At 43.7% G+C, this 20,403-nt stretch overlaps 1 protein-coding gene across 1 annotated transcript in view; it reads right to left on the bottom strand.

Moving 5' to 3' along the window:
* KL (klotho) overlaps positions 1 to 20,403 on the bottom strand; it is a 146,166-nt gene that overhangs the window by 124,205 nt on the left and 1,558 nt on the right. The gene's annotated exons all lie outside the window — the stretch shown is intronic.

The raw sequence follows: 20,403 nt of genomic DNA, 5'->3' as shown, positions 1-20,403 counted from the left end.
ATTCCCAGAGACTGGGAGGTTACAAACTCCTGTTGCTGAGGCTTCAGTCAGAAGGAGCAGTGGAGAAGGTGGCCGTCTGACCGATGCCTTCAGACAATTTTTTAGTCCGCAGCCCCAAGGTATGATCGGTTCCAGCAACCATCGCCAGCGTCTGATTTACATGTTGCAGGAATACCTAGGGGCAAGGTCAGACTTGGACAGCTTTCCCACCGAAAATCCACGGGGTTACTGGGTCTTGAGGATGGATCACTGACCAGAGCTTGCACAGTATGCAATTGAGCTACTGGCCTGTCCTGCATCCAGTGTATTTTCGGAACGCACCTTCAGTGCTGCTGGTGGCTTTGCAACTGATCACAGGGTGCACCTGTCCACCGACTCGGTTGATTGACTGACCTTCATAAAGATGAATCAGTCTTGGATCACCACCAGCTACCAAGCACCTGCAGCTGATGTAACCAAATATTTTTTTTGAAATAACACATCCTCTTCCTCCTCCGCTGATATCTTGGAAGAACATTTTTGGTTCTGGGTGTTTAACAGGGGCGTGTAATTACAGTTTTTGATGCAATGCTTTGCAGCAGGGCTCATTCCTGCACTACAAATAGAGTATATGGGAGAGGTTGCATTGTCGTGGCACCAGCACCAGTGCCTAAGGCCCAATTTTTCAGCCCCTGTTTAACAGGGGCATGTAATTACAATTTTTGATGCAATGCTTTGCAGCCGGGCTCATTTCTGCACTACAAATAGAGTATATGGGAGAGGTTGCAGTGTCATGGCACTAGCACCAGTGCCTAAGGCTCAATTTTTCAGCCCCAGTTTAACAGGGGCATGTAATTACAATTTTTGATGCAATGCTTTCCAGCAGGGCTCATTCCTGCACTCCAAATAGAGTATATGGAAGAGGTTGCAGTGTCATGGCACCAGCATCAGTGCCTAAGGCCCAATATTTCAGCCCCTGTTTAAGAGGGGCATGTAATTACAATTTTTGATGCAATGTTTTGCAGCAGGGCTCATTCCTGCATTCCAACTAGAATATATTGTAGAGGTTGCAGCGTATAGGCCCAATTTTTCTGCCCCTGTTTAACAGGGGCATGTAATACAATTTTTGATGCAATGCTTTGCAGCAGGGCTCATTCCTGCACTCCAACTAGAGTATCTGGGAGAGGTTGCAGTGTTGTGGCACCAGCAAGCAGTGCCTAAGGCCCAATTTTTCAGCCCCTGTTTAACAGGGGCATGTAATTACAATTCTTGATATAATATTTCACAGCAGGGCCAGTTCCTGTGCCCACCGAGGGTAACTGTGAGGACTTATAGTGTTGTGGCACCAGCACCACCACCACAACCACCAAAGGCCCAATTTTTCTACCACTGTTTAACAATGGCATGTAATTACAATTCTTTATATAATCGTTCACAGCAGGGTGCTCCAGCGCCCACTAAGAGTCGCTTTGAGGGCTTACAGTGTTGTGGCAACACCAACACTTTAGGCCCCCATTTCTGCAGAGCATATAGGGCAGGTCCCTACTTTCAAACATCCAACTTACAAACGTCTCCTACTTGCAAACGGAAGGAGACAACAGGAAGTGAGATGAAAAAAGACGGACGGCAAAAACAATTATACAGGGGTGATAACCCTTCCCAATGTTTTCCTAAAAGCTTAAAAATAGATTTTTTGACTGGAGCTACACTTTAAAAATGTACCAGTTCAAAATTAAAAACAGATTCTACTTAACCAGGGGTCAAGTCCTGGGGAAAAAAGTGTAGGAACTCCCACCCAAGATCTACTCCCCCACCAAAATAAATAAATGATACGCTCGTGTAGCTGCCATAACCCGTTGCAGGGCGGGTTGGCCTGCTCCTCCGCGCCTAGGGGTTCCCAGGGTTGATACCCAACGACTTGTACACTGACACAGATAAAGTCCTTTCAAAAGGTTTTATTTTGCAGTAGAACTCTCACAAAACACAGTCTCTTTGGGAACAGAGGGTACGGGTGAAGAACTCAGGTACCTTGAACTGCAGGTTTAACAAAGTCTCTACTTCCACCCAGAGAGTAGCCACTCACAGCTGGGTACTTCAAGGCTGAACAGACCTCTAGCCAGAGGTCATGGCAGTCAGCACATTGACTCAAAACTTGAACAATCAACTGAAGATGAACAGGAACCGTTTTCCAACTGTACCTGGAACGTTTCCGGCTTCCTTTGAGGTACTGGAAAAGTGTGGACTCGTCAATGTCCTTCCCAACTCAGTAACCAGGCACTTCTCAGGATACCACTTGCCGACCCTCCTCCGAAGAGTCCTCCCCCGGTCACTTGTATGAGCTGTGGTGCCCCTCCAAGCCGAGAGCACACCCAGACACTTTGAATCCTCCCTCTGTTACTGCGCTTCGGTCCAGCAGGTTCCGAGACTCGGGAACAGACGGATCCCTACCCCAGACCAGTCGGGTCTATCAGAGGCCACTGACAGGAACATGCTGCGGGATGTCGAACACCGACTGACCGCGACCCCTCACGGAGCTACCCCAGTCCTGGAACCAGAACAGACCACATAGGTCTCACGAACAACTCCGGGACCCCGAACACGTGACCCACACCTGCTTAAGTACCCAGCGGACCCAGCACTCCCGCTAATTGGCTCAGGGAGGGCCATACCTAAACATCCAACCAGGCCTGGTTCTAGCCTGTCATGTGCACCTCGCCGTTCACATGACCAGGCAGAACATCAATCATGGCCTGGCCAGACTGGTGTTAAGGCTTACCTACATAATTAACCCTCAGTACCGTAGGATCCTGAAGCAAAAACTAAATTTACAATGCATGTGACATTTGATCCCAAATGTCATCCGCTACACTCATATGCACGAACGCTTGGTATTTTTCATCCAATGTTCGTATTGTGTGTATGAAGCTTAACTGTTAGTACATAAAAACAATCCTCAATAAACATAAATACGGCAATTCTCTGAATAATCAGCATTCATTCAATTGTGCTTCCATGCAAATGTTAACATCATGTTTTGATCTTTATTGGGGAATTTTATTTTGTATATAGAGTGTTTATGTGGCGAGTTTACACTTTTCATTGAACAGAGTTTGGATAACATGGGGTTAAACGGAAAGGTCATAAATTAACTGCACATTATCTGGACAGAATGCTTGGGGAGATGTGTTCCTGATTAGGAGATGTATGTTAGCTGGGGGGTGCAAACTCTGCAGGGCTCCAACACACACTTGCTGCTATTCCAACCCTTCACATATTTCCACACAAACTTTCCTCCTGGCATTAAACTTTGCCAGGTATTGTGCTCAGCTTCCCACCCCAAACTGATGTTCCTCCGTCAGCTCACCTCTCTCCCTGCATGTCCTGTGAGCAGAATAGCTGATCTACCCGTCAGCTAGACCTAGACCTGATCTACCCGTCAGCTAGCTGTGATTGACAGGTAGATCGAAGCGGATGCTGTCATGGGGCCCCCAACTGGCAATGCCTGTGTCGGCAGCTACTGGTGTAGCACCTGCCACACAGCACGCATACTTCAAAGTCTTGCAGGACACAGCTGCTAATGGGAATTGAGTTCCCGTTGTGGAAAAAGTACAGGAACTCCGTTCCCATGCGTTCCCGCAGGACTTGAGCGCTGTACTTAACACAACAAACCTACACAGTCCCTGTCTTGTTTGCACCGCCTGTATACTCCTGTTCTGAATATATAGGGCCTGGGGGCCCCACGCCTTTCATTTTTTTAATATGGGTACGGGGTTCCCCTTAATATCTGTACAAGACCCAAAGGGGCTGGTAATGGGCAGGGGGGCTACCTATGCCATTTTTCTCAATGATTCTCATCCATATTGCCAGAACCAGATATTACATTAAAACCGCAAGCAGTTTTAAACGACTTTTTTTCCATTAAATGTCATTTTGTGCAGGGACTGTTGTAAACACGGGAAACACATGGAACTTCACAGGCGTACTATAAACACCCCCCAGGCATGATATTTAAAGGAATATTTCACTTTTTTTCACTTTAATCGTCATTAAAACCAGTGCTCCCGAAAAAAATGTCAGTTTTTAAAAACATTTTAGGCATTGACACATGTCCCCTGGGGCAGGAGCCAGGTCCCCAAACCCTTTTTAGGACAATAACTTGCACATTAGCCATTAAAATTAGCACTTTTTATTTCGAAAATTCGAGTTCCCTAGACTTCAATTTGGTTCTAAAGTTCGCACAAATTTTCGGTCCGTTTAAAAGTTCTGGTGCGAACCGAGGGGTTTTCGGCTCAACCCTACTTCTAGCACTTGCACACCAAAGAGTGCACAGCAAGGTCTTTACTCACAATAGATCTGTCTGACACCCAACTTCCACAGATAGTTCCTTTAATGAGGGAGACAAAAGATCCTTCTCCAGACCAGGACTTTAGGACAATGCCATCTAGCAAATAATCCATTAGCTGTCTTCTCCAGGTCCTCAGCCCAGCACCTGCTATGGCCCAAACTGCATTTTCTTGTCTCACTAGCTATTTCCCAGGGGCAACAGCCGCAGGAGAACTGGAACCCTCCCTGGAGAGGAAAGAGCACCCTGGAAAGGCCTCCAAAACCTTTATCACCCCCCTAGCAATCTTCTGGATGCCTCCTTCCAGGGATTGGCTGGGGCATGAAACATATTCATGCTGGTCTTTTGACTCTCCCTGCCCTCTATTCTGGAAGCTTCGTCCAGGAGCAGGTGGAGGAAATCAAACCACAAAAGTACACCTCCTGCACAAACACGTAGTGTCCCAGTAAGCCTTGCTGTCTTTTTGGACTGGGGATGTCCAGCCTAGCGCATTATCCCACAACATTTATTGAAAAGCAGTTGTTTAAAATTATACTTACAAATAAGTGAATTAAAATCTTTCATCAAGCTACTCATTTGTAGCTCCTTTGTCCATAACACAGTTCACTTCAATGTCCAGGGGGGCCTCAGTAGGGTCCTTACTGGCTGGCACATTTCGAAGGACACACCTTATTCCTCAGAGCCAAACTATACAAGTTTCTTCAGCTAAATATTTAAACTATGCAGACATCTTGAGAACCCCAAGCACCACCTCCAGGATTGATGAGGACTTTGGAGTGAACTGTGCCTTGGACTACAGGGCTACAAATGGGTAACTTGATAAGCAATTTTAATTTACTTGTTTGTGAGTGTAATACCCTCTAGTGTGCTAGGGTTGCTGTTGCAGGTTTGTTAGTTTAGAATGGTTACTGTAGGAACATTTATTGTAGATCAGGACTAAGCCTGAGCTAGTAATTTGAATCAGGGTTCAGTGCATCAGGGTTGGATGACTCATCCTAGCAGCCTCTCCGTTACCTCCCCCTGTTTTCTGGGTAATTGGAGAATGTTCCAGACATAGTGGGGGGAGGCTAGGATGTACTGCTTGGAATATTTATGAGGACCTCAGCAAATCCCCAGCATAAATAGGCATGAGTCATGCCAGCAGAGGGAGTCAGGTGGAAGGTGGAGATGGGGTACTGAGGAGGCTGTTGGTGGCCCTTGAGGGTGCCCCCTAGTCTAGGGGGAGACCTTGTACCGGGGCTCAGGTGCTGGACGGATACTGCTATAACACATGGAGGAAGCCCTGGCTGGAGACACGGGAGCAAGGAGAGAGGAAAGCACGAACAGGTCAGAACTACTGGGAGATCTTCTGAGAGTCAGCCAGGTGGGCTGGCTGGTGAGTGTTTGTCTGGAGGACTGTGGAGAGAAGTTAGCCTGGAGGGCTAGTGAAAGGGGCAGCTGCAGTAAGCTGGGTTGGCAGTGCCTAAAAAGGTGGTGCTGTGATCAGTAGCCACATGAGTGATACAAGCTGGACACTGTTTCTTTGCTACACATACAGGGGGCCAAGGGTTCCTGCCTGTAATGGGCCAATTCTTAAAATCTGACTGAGAGCCTATCAGATCTTCACAGTGATACAGCAGAGATCTGCAAGCAGGTGAGTGCGGGTGGAAGAAGTGGAACTGAATATAGAGACTGTATATAGGAAGAGTTGTCCTCGAAGTCTGTTGTTGAGGTCAATAAGCATCCCATAACCTCCCATCCCTATCTGAGTTATTACCCTCATAAAACAAAAACAAAGTCACGGACTGTCCTCTGACTCTGAGTGGCGGTTAAAATTCAGTGTGCCTGGCTGTACAGGGTGGGGGGGATCCCAGTTCATCTGTGGCTCTTAAGGGGGTGCACGACATGAATACATTTTAAACAACTGCTTTTCAATAAATGTTATAAGATAATGCACTAGGCAGGTGCGCCCTCTTTTGTTCGCGTTTTGTATGAGATATCAAACACCCAGCTTGCTTGGAAACCCTGACCACACAAAACGTATAGATCACTGCTTCACTGACTGCAGTGAAGCAAAAATAAATAAATAAATTAATTTAGCCTAGCAGCTTAACTAGAGGAGGGCTGTTTTTTTTATATTAAGGCCGTACTTCTCCTTTAAATAAGTTGTAATGAACAAAAAGGTGTACTTCCAATTCAAACTACATAAGATAAAACAGATAAATAATATTCAATTGCAAGCAGTTTTATGACAGGAAACAACAAACCTGTATGTATATGTAATAAAATAATGTCTAACTAGTGTCACAATAAATGCAAGCACAGAGGCCTATTATTCAGGGAATCATCAATGCACCTTGCCAAGAAAAGGGGCACACAAAGTTCTGCAGTAAACACTAGTTAAGTTTTTGCTGACAACTATTGAGTCTCCTTATTATCAGTAAATTCCCCAATCTTAACCTGAAGATATTCATCCAAAGCCATAGGAACTTTGTTCACATTAAAAATGCTTGACTAGTTCTGAATTACAAAGTTCATATTAAAGGTTCTCTGTCTTACTTCACAAAACTGTAAAAACAAGAATACAGTGATATAATCATGTGAAAATATCCCATCAGTCTAGAATTGAACAATGATAACTAAAATGATCTTATGCCACGTACACACGACCGGACTTTTTGACAGCAAAGGTCCGACGGAACTAGGGTCGGACAATTTGATTGTGTGTGGGCTCCATCGGACCTTTGCTTTAGAAATAGAACATGTTTTACATTTTCCCACCGGAACTCCGCCGGACAGAGAAATCCATTCGTCTGTATGCTAGTCCGATGGACAAAAACCGACGCTAGGGCAGCTATTGGTTACTGGCTATGAACTTCTTTATTCTAGTCCAGTCGTACGTCATCACGTTCGAATACGTCGGACTTTGGTGTGATTGTGTGTGGCCAAGTCCGTTCATTCAGAAAGTCATTGTACTGGGGCTCCCAATTATTCATATATTGTACCTTTTTTTTTTTTTTTTTGGGACATGGATGATAATATATGCCCCCCCACTCTTTATATTAATTACGAGCTGTATGGATGTATTAATTATGAGCAGCTTTTTTTCCCCTCCTCCCCTTTTTTTTCTCTATATCAGCTTGGTAACTAAATGGCCAATGGTTTGTTCATATGCCTGTAGACTCCCATCTCCCTGCCTTGCTCTTGGGTCCCCGGAGGTCTGCTGGGATCTGGGTTTCTACCCCTCTGCTCCTTCATCCCCTCTCGTGTTTGGGTAGGTACGGTTTGGCAACCCATGGGCACCAGCATGCGTTTATGCATTTTAACACCATAGCTGATGTTTTTCTATCTTGTTTTTTGTGTTTTTATTGATTACTTATGTATTTAAAAAATTGTTTTAATTGTTTACTGATTTGTATATGTATATATTTTGTAGCGCGAATCGCTCCTAAAGAAGCACTAAACTAGCGCGGAACATGTCGAGCTATCTTGCTAATTAAAAATACGGACCCACATACCTGACACCACTCTCTGGGACTCTGAATATTTTTCTACTACTGGAGACCAAACCAATGGCTTTGTATTGTTAACTATTGTATTATATACTTTACTGGAGAATATCAGTGGTCAGGCAATATGGGTCAAGCAACACTATGTTTTATTCAAATAATTGCTGTACCTATGTGACTGTTTTATGTGTATGACATTTTTGATAATTTAAATAATAAAATATTTCTAATACTTTTTAGATTGAATTTAGATTCAATCTAAAAAGTATTAGAAATATTTTATTATTTAAATTATCAAAAATGTCATACACATAAAACAGTCACATAGGTTGCTTGACCCATATGTTGCTTGACCCATATGTGCCGTATAAAGTCCACCCAATATTAGTATTTTTTCCTCATTCAGAAAGTCAGTCGGAACTCCGCCGAAAGTCCATCGTAAAGACCGTCGGACCTAGTCCCTCGAAAAGTCCGGTCGTGTGTACGCGGTATTAGTCATAGTTAAACAACACATGTTCCCTATACAGTATATGTTGTGAATCATTAAACGTTTTGAGAACCATTGTTACTATGGGTCTACGGTTCTCAGCTTTAATTGCCAGTTTTCAGAAATTTATAATGATTCACAAGAAAAGGCCTAAACTTAAAGGGGTTGTAAAGTCAGGAGTTTTTTTTTTTTTTATCTTAATGCATTGTACAGTATGCATTCAAATAAAAAGCCTTCTGTGGTCAGCACCCCCTAATACTTACCTGAGCCCCTCTCTGCCCAGCGATGTCCACGAGTGTCTCGGCCATCTGGGACTCTCCCTCCTGATTGGCTGAGACACAGCAGTGGTGCCATTGGCTCCAGCTGCTGTCAATCAAAGTGAGTTAGCCAATCAGGAGAGCGAGGGGATTGGACCGAACCGCGGCTCCGTGTCTGAATGTGCATAGGGAGCTGCGATTCTGCTCAGCTGCCCCCATAGCAAGCTGCTTTCTGACGGGGCACTCAACAGGAGGGAGAGGCCAGGAGCACAGAAGAGGGACCGGAGAAGAGGAGGATACGGGCTGCTCTGTGCAAATCCACTGCACAGAGTAGGTATGTATAACATGTTTGCTATTTTTATAGAAAAAATGAACAAGACTTTACATTCACTTTAAAGGCAAATTGCAATGGACAAGCGCTCCTTTGAGATCTATGAGTCCCACTTCCAGGGTGACATATGTTTTTAAACTTATGTTTTAGCAATTGATTTATTTACTATTTTTTTATTTTTTTTTGACAAATAAACATTTAATTAATATATGACAAAGTGTTTTCAGAAAACTATGGTCTATTTGAAAAGACAGCACAGCAGCAGCTACTTTTCTGAAGACTCTAATTGAAACCTTAGACAGGCCCCATCCAATAAGTGAGAAGTCACTGAGGTAAGTCATTCTCTTGTGTATGTAATCTGCAGTTTAAGCTATTGAGGTCACTAAACGGGCCCAAAGCCAATGTCACTCCCTTTAATGCCAAAACTATCCACTTTGCTTACCTTATCATTTATTAGACTGTTACCCTTTCTTCTTGATTTAGCTGTAGACTCTCATCGCATGATTCTTGCTGTGCAACCATCCTCTAATGTTTTATTGTGTGTGTAAGGCGCGCCCCTCTTGATTAGCCCGGGCTGGACTTTAGTGACCACTGGAAAGCCCTTTCAATCGATTGGGTAAAATCAGACAATCACACGAGTTGAGGATTATCGTGACTACGAGTTCTTTATTTCCTGTATACTACTTTTTATGTGCTTCAAATTGCATTGTCAGCCAATCAGATTTAGACAAGACATTCAAGACATTTGACCAATCATGAAACATTAACATCTAGTGCGTCATACAGTTAGTGGACTTTTTTAGGGGAATTCTGATCAAAAGTCTCCAGACATACAGACATATATTTATATAAATGACCTTAAGAAATCATCTATAATTAAACCACATAGCGTCATTTCACCTTATGAATATTTCCTACTTCCTATAAATTCTAACAGCTAGCTCTGACCACAAATGCATCCTGTTTCTTGCAGACTTCAGAAGTAACTTGCAAAGCATGGTGTTTCACTAAATATCTGTACAAGCAGCTAAATGTAATAAGCGAGTTTAAACTTAAAGGGTGACTCTCCCTACCCTTACAGTGTGGAAGTAAAGCTGCAGTGGCATCGGAGAGGGGGCAATGCTTGAAAACAGAAGACATCTGTCCGACAATTCTTTCCTTTTAGAATCATGGCTTTTAGAAATGAAATATCCTGGCAGTTGTTGAAATGTAGCTGAGCAAGGTGCTCAGGTGAATCCACATGCACATGTATAGGGACTACATTATCAGTGGTTGCCCAGTGGTCAAAAATGGGCAGTGCAAGATCTGGAAACAGAGGTGGAGGAGATGGCAGTGGATGGGGACAGAATAGTGAAGCCTTTTTTCCTTATTGAGCAGAGTAAGGGAAGGTCATAACCCCTGTATGTTTTTATTTATTTATTTTTTGCCATCTGTGTCCTGTTAGGGAGATTTTTCTGCATGGAAAATAGCCAAAACCAGAAGTCTGTCCAAAGTGAGGGAATCACTGGTTGTCACCAGAGTCACCAGAACTAATGCCCCTATTAAATTTCCCCTTTCTATTGATAACCAAAATTTGTGATCTTTTACTCTCACTTTTGTTAGTAAACATAAGCCGGACACATACAGAGGGTGACTCTACCTAACAGGGGTACACACAGCAATGAAAACATAACAATGTTTCTAATCTCTCACTACTCCATCTAAAACAAAATGGAGTTTCCTTTAAAGTGGAGTTCCACCCAAAAATGGAACTTCCGCTTTAAGTGATGGTGACCCCCTGGCATGCCACATTTGGCATGTAATTTTTTTTTGGGGGGGGGGGGGAGCGGATGCCTTCCTTTTCGAGGCATTAAGCTCCCACTTCCTCCTGGGGCACCGTGGAGCCAGAAGTTCACCTCGCCCCCCTCTCTCCCTGCAATCTTCTGTGACACATCACAGGTCCCAGAAGATTGCCCGGCCATTCACAGTGTGCAGCGCGACTTGTGCATGCACAGTGCGTGCCTGGTTGTGAAGCCACAGCCAGGCACCCACAGTAAGACTGCCGGTGCCACAGAGATGAGGTTGAGAGGATTAGGGCTTCTTCGCCCTCATCGCTGGACCGTGGGACAGATGAGAGTCCAATTATTAAAAGTCAGCACCTACACTTTTTGTAGCTGCTGACTTTTAAATGGGTGGAACTCTGCTTTAATTCTAACTTCACTAGGATATTTCTCCTCATACCACTCCCATACCATTTTTTCCTCATACCGTTCCAATCTGAACCATCCTGGGGTACTGCCGGCAGCTTGGGGTGCTGAGAGGTACAGATAGGGGGTGAAGCTCCCTGGTATGGCACACCGCCTTCCTTCTGCGCCACCCGCCCTTCCCCCACGCCCGGACATGTATCTGCTGGACCCTGCACCATCCCAGATGGAGCAGAGGACCACCAGAGGAAGACAGTGTACCGGATCTCCCTGACCCTGGTGAAGAATGAGCTGGCGTATGGGGAGAGCCGGCTGAAGCAATGTCCAGAAGAGGAGGAGAGGAGGATGGCGGAGGAGGAGAGGAGACTGACACCTTCCTCCTGTGCCCCAAACTATGGAAAACGCGGCACAGACAAGATCCCAGCACAACCCTCCTCCCGGCAGAGAGTAGGGAAACCAGTGATCGAGGCTGCGCCTTAGGTGGCAGTGCATCCTAGGCGGCTGCCTAGACTGCCTAGTGGTAGTGCCAGCCCTGCACCCCCTGCCTTGCCCCCTTAATGGAGAATTATACAAAATAAATTATTAGTTAAACTCACAAGTGCTTATTTTTTAAATCTACTATTCCTTTATACCAGCTTTTGCAATTTACAAATGCAGCAATTTTTAAATTAGATGAAAAGTTTAGCACTGTGAAACACTTTTTGAAAGAGAAAAAGTGAATTTTTTTATACAACTACAGTGGGTAAAATAAGTATTGAACCAACACAACCATTTTTCTAGGTAAATATATTTCTAAAGGTGCTATTGACATTTTCACCACATGTCGGGAACAACCCATGTAATCCATACATACAAAGATACCAAAACAAACAAGTTCAGAAATTAAGCTATGTGCAATAAAATGGAATGAAACAGGGGGAAAATATTGAATACATGAAGAAAGGAAGGTGCAAAAAGGCATAGAAAGCCAAGACACCAGCTAAAATCTATCAGTAATTAAAAAGCAATCCCGCCCCTTGTCAGTGCAAATTAATATCAGCTGGTTAAGTCTCAACTGATGGCTTATAAAAGGGTGTCTCATTACCAAGGTGTCACACAAGAAACATCTTATGACGGGTAAAAGCAAAGAGTTTTCTCAAGACCTTTGCAATCTTATTATTGCAAAACGTACTGATGGTATAGGTTACAGAAGGATTTCTAAACTTCTGAATGTTCCAGTAAGCACTGTTGGGGTCATAATCTGGACGTAGAAAGAACTTAATTTTACCATAAACCAGGCCAGGTGCTCCTTGCAAGACTTCTGACAGAGGAGTGAAAAAAGCTTGTTTCAAAGAAAACAATAAGTAATACATTCAATCACCATGGCCTGTATGCAAGCTCACCACGCAAGACTCCATTGTTCCAGAAAAAGCATGTTGAAGCCCGTTTAAAGTTTGCTGCACAACATTTAGACAAGCCTGTGAAATATTGGGAAAATATAGTCTGGTCAGATGAGACCAAAATTGAACTTTTGGGTGCCATAATACACACCATGTTTGGAGGTGGGAACGTCGTGGTGTGGGGCTGTTTTTCAGCATACGGTACTGGCAAACTTCATATCATTGAAGGAAGAAAGAATGTAAAAGTGTACCAAGACATTTTTGATAAAAATCTATTACCATCTACCAGGATGATGAAGATGAAACGAGGGTGGACATTTCAGCAAGACAATGATCCCAAACACAAAGCCAAGGAAACCTTCAATTGATTTCAAAGAAAGAAAATAAAGCTGCTAGAATGGCCCAGCCAATCACCTGGCTCGAGTCCAATAGAAAATCTATGGAAAGAACTAAAGATCAGAGTTCATAGAATAGGCCCACAGAACCTTCAAGACTGTTTGTGTGGAAGAATGGGTCAAAATTACACGTGAGCAATGCATGTGACTAGTTTCTCCATACAGGAGGCATCTTGAAGCTGTCATTACCAGCAAAGGATTTTGTAAGAAGTATTAAATAGGTTTCAGTTAGCATGGTCAATACTTTTTTCCTGTGTCATTCCATTTTATTACACATAACTTAATTTCTGAACTTGTTTGTTTTGGTTTCTTTGTATGTATGGTTTGTATGAGTTGTTAGACCCCATTCACACCTGAGCGTTTTGTAGCTTGAAGCCTGAAGCTACAAAACGCTAGAGGGGAAAAAATCTATTATTCTCAATGGAGATGGTTCACATCTCCACTCCATGTCGCCTGAAGTCGAACGCCTGAAGCTCAAACAAGTTCCGGACCCTTTTTTGTTGCTTGAATTGAGCAGATTTGGGTGTTTTTCTTCTTTTAACATTGGTGACCTTTTGCCCTGCAAAAAACCCAGCAAAATTGCTGTAAATTCATGCGATTTTCTGCTTGAAAACACTACGCTCAGGTGTGAATGCAGCCTTACCGACATGTGGTGAAAATGTCATGTCTAGAAAAATGGTGACATGCTCAATACTTATTTTACCCACTGTATATAGATCAGACCAAAATGAGAGACAAATGAGGAATGATGGACAGAGGAACATTGTTCCAAATTAGGGACAGTCGGTCAAAATCAGGGACAGTTGGAAGCTATGGATCACTGCTCCACTGACTGCAGTGAAGCCAAAAACTAAATTTAGCTTAGCAGCCTAATGCCCCTTTCACATGGGGCAGACTCTGCCAGGAGTCCACCTGCTCTTCAGGGAATCTGTCCACTGATCCCAGCTTAGCAGGCGGATGGCTTGTCCCTACAGAAACAACGCCCTGTTTTCTACTGCCGGGTGGATGTAAACGGACTACCTGTCTGTTTATACCTAATGGCCACCTGATCCAATCTGCTAGATAGATGGGGAATGGATCCCCAGCTGTCTGTTTTTAGTGGATAGGATCAGATGTTGGCAGGTGTCAACAGACATGCGCCACTCATGCCATAGAGGACAATGGATGGTTCGCTTGGGTGCCCCTAAAAAACTCACATGCGGACCTGTCCACCCATGTGAAAAGGGCCTAATCAGAAGAGGGTACTAGAGTAACACCTACAGGCACCTCTCAGAGAATAAAGTACCACCCCCCCCCCCCCCCCCCCCGACAATGTCTCCATCAGTTTCTCTTTTCAGTATAAAGAAACCATCTTTGTTCAGGTATTAGCAAGGGTAAGTATGTTCTTTCTGCACTGTGATGCTTGATCAGAGATGACAGACTCATATACTTCCTTGTGCATGAGCAGTTCCCAAATGTCTGACAGACCAGCCCTCTATTCCAGCCTCTGACAAAGTAACAATATTACAGTCTGAATGCTGGGGGAGAAGAGACTGGGAAAATACTTCCTTCTGTCTGCAGCAGACTAATGGCATTATCTCAGCCTTGGCAAAATCACCGGACTAGAGCTCAAGGATTGCTTTTTAATGACAGCCTTCTATGGATTATAGTGCTGTTGTGAAGTCAGGAAATTATTTATGCAGACTTGCAAGCAAACCAAAAGGTCCGCTTTATCTTATGTTTGGTTAAAAAAGGCTGAGATTCTTAATGTTAAAATGCTCACGTGTATTAGTATCAAATGTTCCTGGTAACTGCTCTATATGTAAGGTTGGAGGGGATTATTCATCATTTCCAGGGTTTGCCCATATTTGGGGCTATATCACAGTCTGAAGCAGATCATTAGCAAGGACACTCTTGTAGATGAATAAGGGAAGCTGGAAAAGCTGTGGGCAAGTGCCTTGATAGGAGTGTGTTTTGTCATGTGATTTGATCAAATTGCATGACAAGCTGCATCCTATTGTCCACAATGGAAACTCAAATCTACGTTACACCAATTTTGAAAATAGTTGTTCCTGCACTACTTTTTGCAAGTTTAGGTGCAACTTACATAGACAACTGTGCATGAAGTCACAGGTGCGACTTCCAAGTCGCCCCTGAAGTTGCACTGACCTTTGACTTTGAAATCATGTGGCTTCAAGTGAAGTCTGGCGATTTCAAAGTGTAACCGAAGACTAAGAAAAAATCCTCAGAAAGCAAGAAGCCCAGCACCCCTGAAATGTATATCTGTGGGATCAGCTCCCGTAAAAGTGCTTAAATATTTGGTTCTCAGTTAGAAAGGATGACAGTATTCTAAACAGAATATAAATGATTAGCTCTTCTCAACTTTCCTCTTTTCAGGAGCAATTGGAATAGTATCCTTACCAATAAGCAATAACGTGGTTGTGTATGGTCCTAAACACCCAGGAATTGTTTAGTATTAGCTGGGCATTTTTCAGTGGGAATGTGGGGGAATGCAGTTTGGGCGTACCTCTTGCACTGAATGTATGTAATGGCAAAGGGTACTGGGGTATGCTGGTAGGAATCTATTTTTGTGTGGGGGTCTTGCTGGTGGGGGGGGGGGATTGTTGAGGAAGAGGTCTATTGTTGCTGGCTGCTGTTGTTGCTGCTGGGGGTCTATTGTTGCAGAGGTGGTATTTTGTGATGGTCGGTCCATTGTTGCTGGGGGTTACTGTTGTGAGGTGGATCTATTGTTGCTGAGGGGTCTGTTGTTGCTGGGGTGGGTCCAGTGTTGCTGGGATGTCAATTATCGCCGGGGGATCTATTGTTGGTGTGGGTGATTTACTGGCATGGAAAAGGGGGTTTGGGACTTTATATGAAGCATGCGGCCAAAATGAACAACATGAACAGAGAGCTCCAATTGCACATCGACGCTACGCTTTCAGCGTTTTACATATCACATTAGTCCTTACGTCATGACGTTTTTGCTGATTATCCATCTAGGCAGCTCTTGATGGGGGAAGTTTGGCGCCATATGCCGAGCGGTCATCTTGCTCAGGTGTGGGCGCCTTCTCCCCCAAATTAGCTACCCATGTGAGGTTGGCGGTCACCCATTGGCCACACTAGCGTATTCTTACTCCCTCCATATGGAATACACAGGTCCCTGCTGAGCGGTATGTCTATGGCCACTAAGAACCAGTTAGGTCACACAGGAGCACATGTTATACCAAGGTAATAATAATCTGTTGTCAGTTTCAATTAGATTGTTTTTTAACATCATTAGTCTCATGGCTTGGCTGCTAGTGCATTTCTCAATATTATTGCACTATTATTTATATTTTGCACCATCACATTTTCAAATCTTATGTCCATACCTCTTTCTTGTTATCACGCTGTTAATATCTTGTACTATTCATGTTACCTATGTTTTATTTATTACTATATGATTGTTATGTCTAATAAACCTTAATATCATGCTACACTATGTGATTGGGGTATCTACTAATATATACCCACCAGTCACTCTCTGTTCATGCTTCATATAAAGTCCCAAACCCCCTTTTCCATGTCAACCCAACAGGGATAGAGGCATTTTACGGTGGATGCCCTGGCTTCATATAAAATCCCAAATCCACCCACCCTCTTTTTTCATGTGATTTACTGTTGCTGGAGGATCTATTGTTGCTGGAATGGGGTATATTGTTGCTGGGGTGGGTATAGTGTTGCTGGGGTAGGTCTACTGTTGCTGGGGGTATCTATTATTGCTGGAGAATATATTGTTGTTGGGGAGGATTTAATTTTGCTGGGTGGACCTATTGTTCCTGAGGTGGGGTCTATTGTTGCTGGCTGCAGAGGATCTATTTTACTGCCTTTCTTGTTATCATTAACAAATTCTATACAAATTACTTAGCACCACAGCATTATACTTGGTTCTGTATTCTCTAAAAGGGCTGGTACTGGGAGGTGGGTAGGGGGCAGGACCAAGGCACGGTGCCTCTGGGGTGGGTAGGGGGCGGGGGCAGAGTGACTCGGAAGGGGGGAGTTCCTGCATCTATTCTCTGAGAAAAAAGCCCTGAATATTAGTATGTAAATGACATTTCACACATCATCAGACTCATTTACAAAGATTCAAGCAGCTGTATAGAAGCCCTTAAAGCACCCGTCAGTATGCTGGCTGTAGCTTTAATCAAGCTTTAGCAGTTTTGAAAGCTTTAAAACAGAAATACTCTAATAAAGTTTAAATTGTATGCCTATCCAATTCCCATGTATAAACTAACATATGGGGCTGGGGATGCCAAAGGAGGTTTGACAACATTTGACAACATTTGGTCCCCTTGGCTAGAATAGTATTATATACCTACACGTTTACCCACATATGCTACTATTGGCTATAAGGTTGATTGTTATATTTGTGGCTATGTGTTTTATGTGTTCTTAGAATCAAAACTTTTTTAGACTTGTGACCATTGATGTACCTTTCTCCAGGTCTATCAATGCACTATAATGTATGGACATAAGTTCATTTGTTTTGTGCTCTGTATGTTTCTGTGCTGTATTTGTTTCTTTTGCTTTTTCTTTTTTTTTGCATGTCAAAAAGAAAAAAAAAACAATATAAACCCAATGCATACAGTAACCCCTGGCACTCACTTTTCTCTGGCAGCTGGCACACCTGAGTGCCCCAAAACTAGGTCCTACTCACAATATCCTAGGGCAGTGATGGCGAACCTTGGCAACCCAACACTCTGCAGTGTACATGAGCATCATAGGAAATATAGTTTCAAAACATCTGGGGTGCCAAGGTTCGCCATCACTGTCCTAGGGGCTGTGTGCCACCCAGCTTCCACACAACACTCTTAGGCGAGGAAGATAAAAGATCTTTCTCCAGACCAGGACTCCAGAGCAATGCCTATAGCAGCCCTTTTCAGACCCAAACAGCAATTCTAATCACACTCTAGCTGCCTCCCAAGGGGCAGCAGCCCCAGTAGAAATGGACCCCTGCCAGAAGAGGAATGAACACTCTGGAAAGGCCTCCCAAACATTTATCACCTTCCTAACCACCTTCTGGTTGCCTCATTCCACGGATTAGCTGGGACATGATAATAAAATAAATTGGCTTTATGTGTTGTTAGAACTGATACCTTTATAGACTTGTGACAACTGATGTACCTTTCTCCAGGTCTGATGATGCACTATAATGTGTGGACATAAGTTCATTTGTTTTGTGCGCTTTACATTTCTGAGCTATACTTGTTACTTATTTTATTTTTACGTGTCAAAAAGAAAAAAATCTGTAAAAATGTACCCCTTTAAAAAAATGGTATGCCCACCAAAAAATTTTTCTTTTTTTTTGGATAGCGAAAGGATTAGCAGTCCTGTTGGTTTTTTTCTGCAGATAGCATGCATGCATGGGCAGTAAAGGTCTGGAGAAAGTCCAGCGTATCATGCCGGAACTTGCCAGAATGGAGGGCTCCCACACGCATGCGCGGGAGTGACATCATCGCGGCTCTGGCCACTCAAAGAGCACAGCCACTCAGCGCACAGCGCGGCTACTCACAGCGCACAGCGCGGCCACTCACAGCACACAGCACGGCCACTCACAGCACACGCAGAGGGAAAATGTCAGCTCTCTCAGTGGTGACAGGGGGGTTCGTTCTAAGGTAAGTATTTCATAGTGAGCTAGTATGCAGTGCATGCTAGCTCATTATGGCTTTGACATACAGGTTTTGTTTTTTTGTTTTTTGTCTTTTTGGGCATACAACCGCTTTAAATATCATTGATTTAATAATATTCAGTCAGCCACTGGGTGCAAAGAAATCAAGTCACTTTCTTGCTAGAAATACATCAAACTTTGGATGGTGAGTTGCTGACATCTGATACACTTCTATGGGTATTGCTTGTACCATATTCAGTCCTCAACTCTCAAGCTGTTACATCCCTAATATTAAAGAGGATATTCACCCTAGAAAAAATAAATAAAAGTTAGCAGCTGCAAATAATGGAGCTGCTGAACACTAAAGTGGGGTACACACTATAAGAAAATCGGACGAATGATCATCCAATTTCCCTAGTTTCACATCAAGTCGGAACTGAGGAAGGAAATAATGTACAAAAATTCTCGTATGAAAAGGCTTTTTTTTTGTTGTTCATTGTTTCTGATCATACGCAGTCTTTCTTTTTTTGATTTTTCTTGTACAAAAACGGCACACATTAAATGAAAATCATTTGTTCTGTTTCCATATGAGAATAGTTTGTTCCTTCGGAAAGTCCGAATCGGCCGTTGAAAGTCGTGTACACACTTTCAGAAAATCGTATGATTGTCCCTTGGACAAAAATATTCATCTGATTTTCTTAAGGTGTTTTCAAGCCTTTACATACCCAGGGATCCAATGGCTGTGACCCTTTGCACTGCATTGTGTGAATAGTCCTGTTGCCTTCTGGTACCTGTGACATGTCCCAGAAGGCTGCGCCCAAAGGGGGGGGGGGGGGCAAACTTCCACTTAGATCGCCTAGGCAAAGTGCGAGTGGGTACCTATAAATAATAGGTACTCACTCCCCCAAAAAAATTTGAATGTGCCAAATATGGTAGGGGAAAGGGAGACGAGGGCATAAAGGTGAACTTCCTCTTTAGGGCGAAGTTCTGCTTTAAGGTCAGATTCTAACATATGCCATCTCAGTCTGGTTTTAAAATTTAAAAATATTGTGTATGTACTATTTCCTCAAAAAAAAAAGCCTAAATAAGATAAGTCAATTCAAACATTCTCAATGGGTTCCTCAGGTTCACCAGAGCTAGCTATAGGATTCCTTGACTTTTGATTGATTAACCTCCCATCTTATGGTGTCTTCATAATTCCAGGGCCAATGCCACTTGGAAGAGCTGGCAGCATCATACCAGTGATCTTCTTATCTGTCTTGCCCTCTGAAGAGTGATCCAGCTTGCTTTTCAGGGTGTATAATTCTTGCTGCTCTGCAAAGCAAAGCATCTTGACGGCTGCAAGTATACAACCTCATCTGGCTGACATTGCAGCTTAAGCGGGGAGGTCAGGAGCAGTGAAAATATGGCTCAACTGCATTTTTTTTTAAATTCCCTCCCAAACTTAGGTTGAGGGTGGCATTTTAAAGAGGAAGTAAACCCTGATGGGTTTTACGTCCTCTTTATTTCCCTGCAAAGGTAAAGCATAATGGACTACTATGCATCGCATAGTAGCCCATTATGTGTCACTTACCTGACACAGGAGCCAGCGAAGTCGCGCTGTCCCCTGTAGTCCGCCGCATCCATCTTGCTTGTGGCGTCTCGCAGCTCCGCCGCTGTCATTCGGCGAAGCCGCGATGACGTCACTCCCGCGCATGCGCACGGGAGTCGACAAATGCGGCAGCTCCATTTTTGGAACTGCCGCGTTCAGTGCGCCTGCGCGCCGCTGTCTACGGCGCATGCGCCGTAGACAGCGGTGCCTGTCTTCAGGCAAATATCTCCTAAACCGTATAGGTTTAGGAGATATTGCTTGGACCTACAGGTAAGCCTTAATCTAGGCTTACCTGTAGGTCAAAGTGGTTTGTAAGGGTTTACAACCACTTTAAGTAGCTTACTG

This window comes from Lithobates pipiens, unplaced genomic scaffold (genome assembly GCF_037356315.1).
Source record: "Lithobates pipiens isolate NorthernLeopardFrog02 unplaced genomic scaffold, aLitPip1_a1.2 Scaffold_16, whole genome shotgun sequence".
Taxonomy (NCBI): Eukaryota; Metazoa; Chordata; class Amphibia; order Anura; family Ranidae; genus Lithobates; species Lithobates pipiens.
Note: the sequence above shows the minus strand (reverse complement) of the source record. Positions and strands in the feature narration are given on the sequence as shown.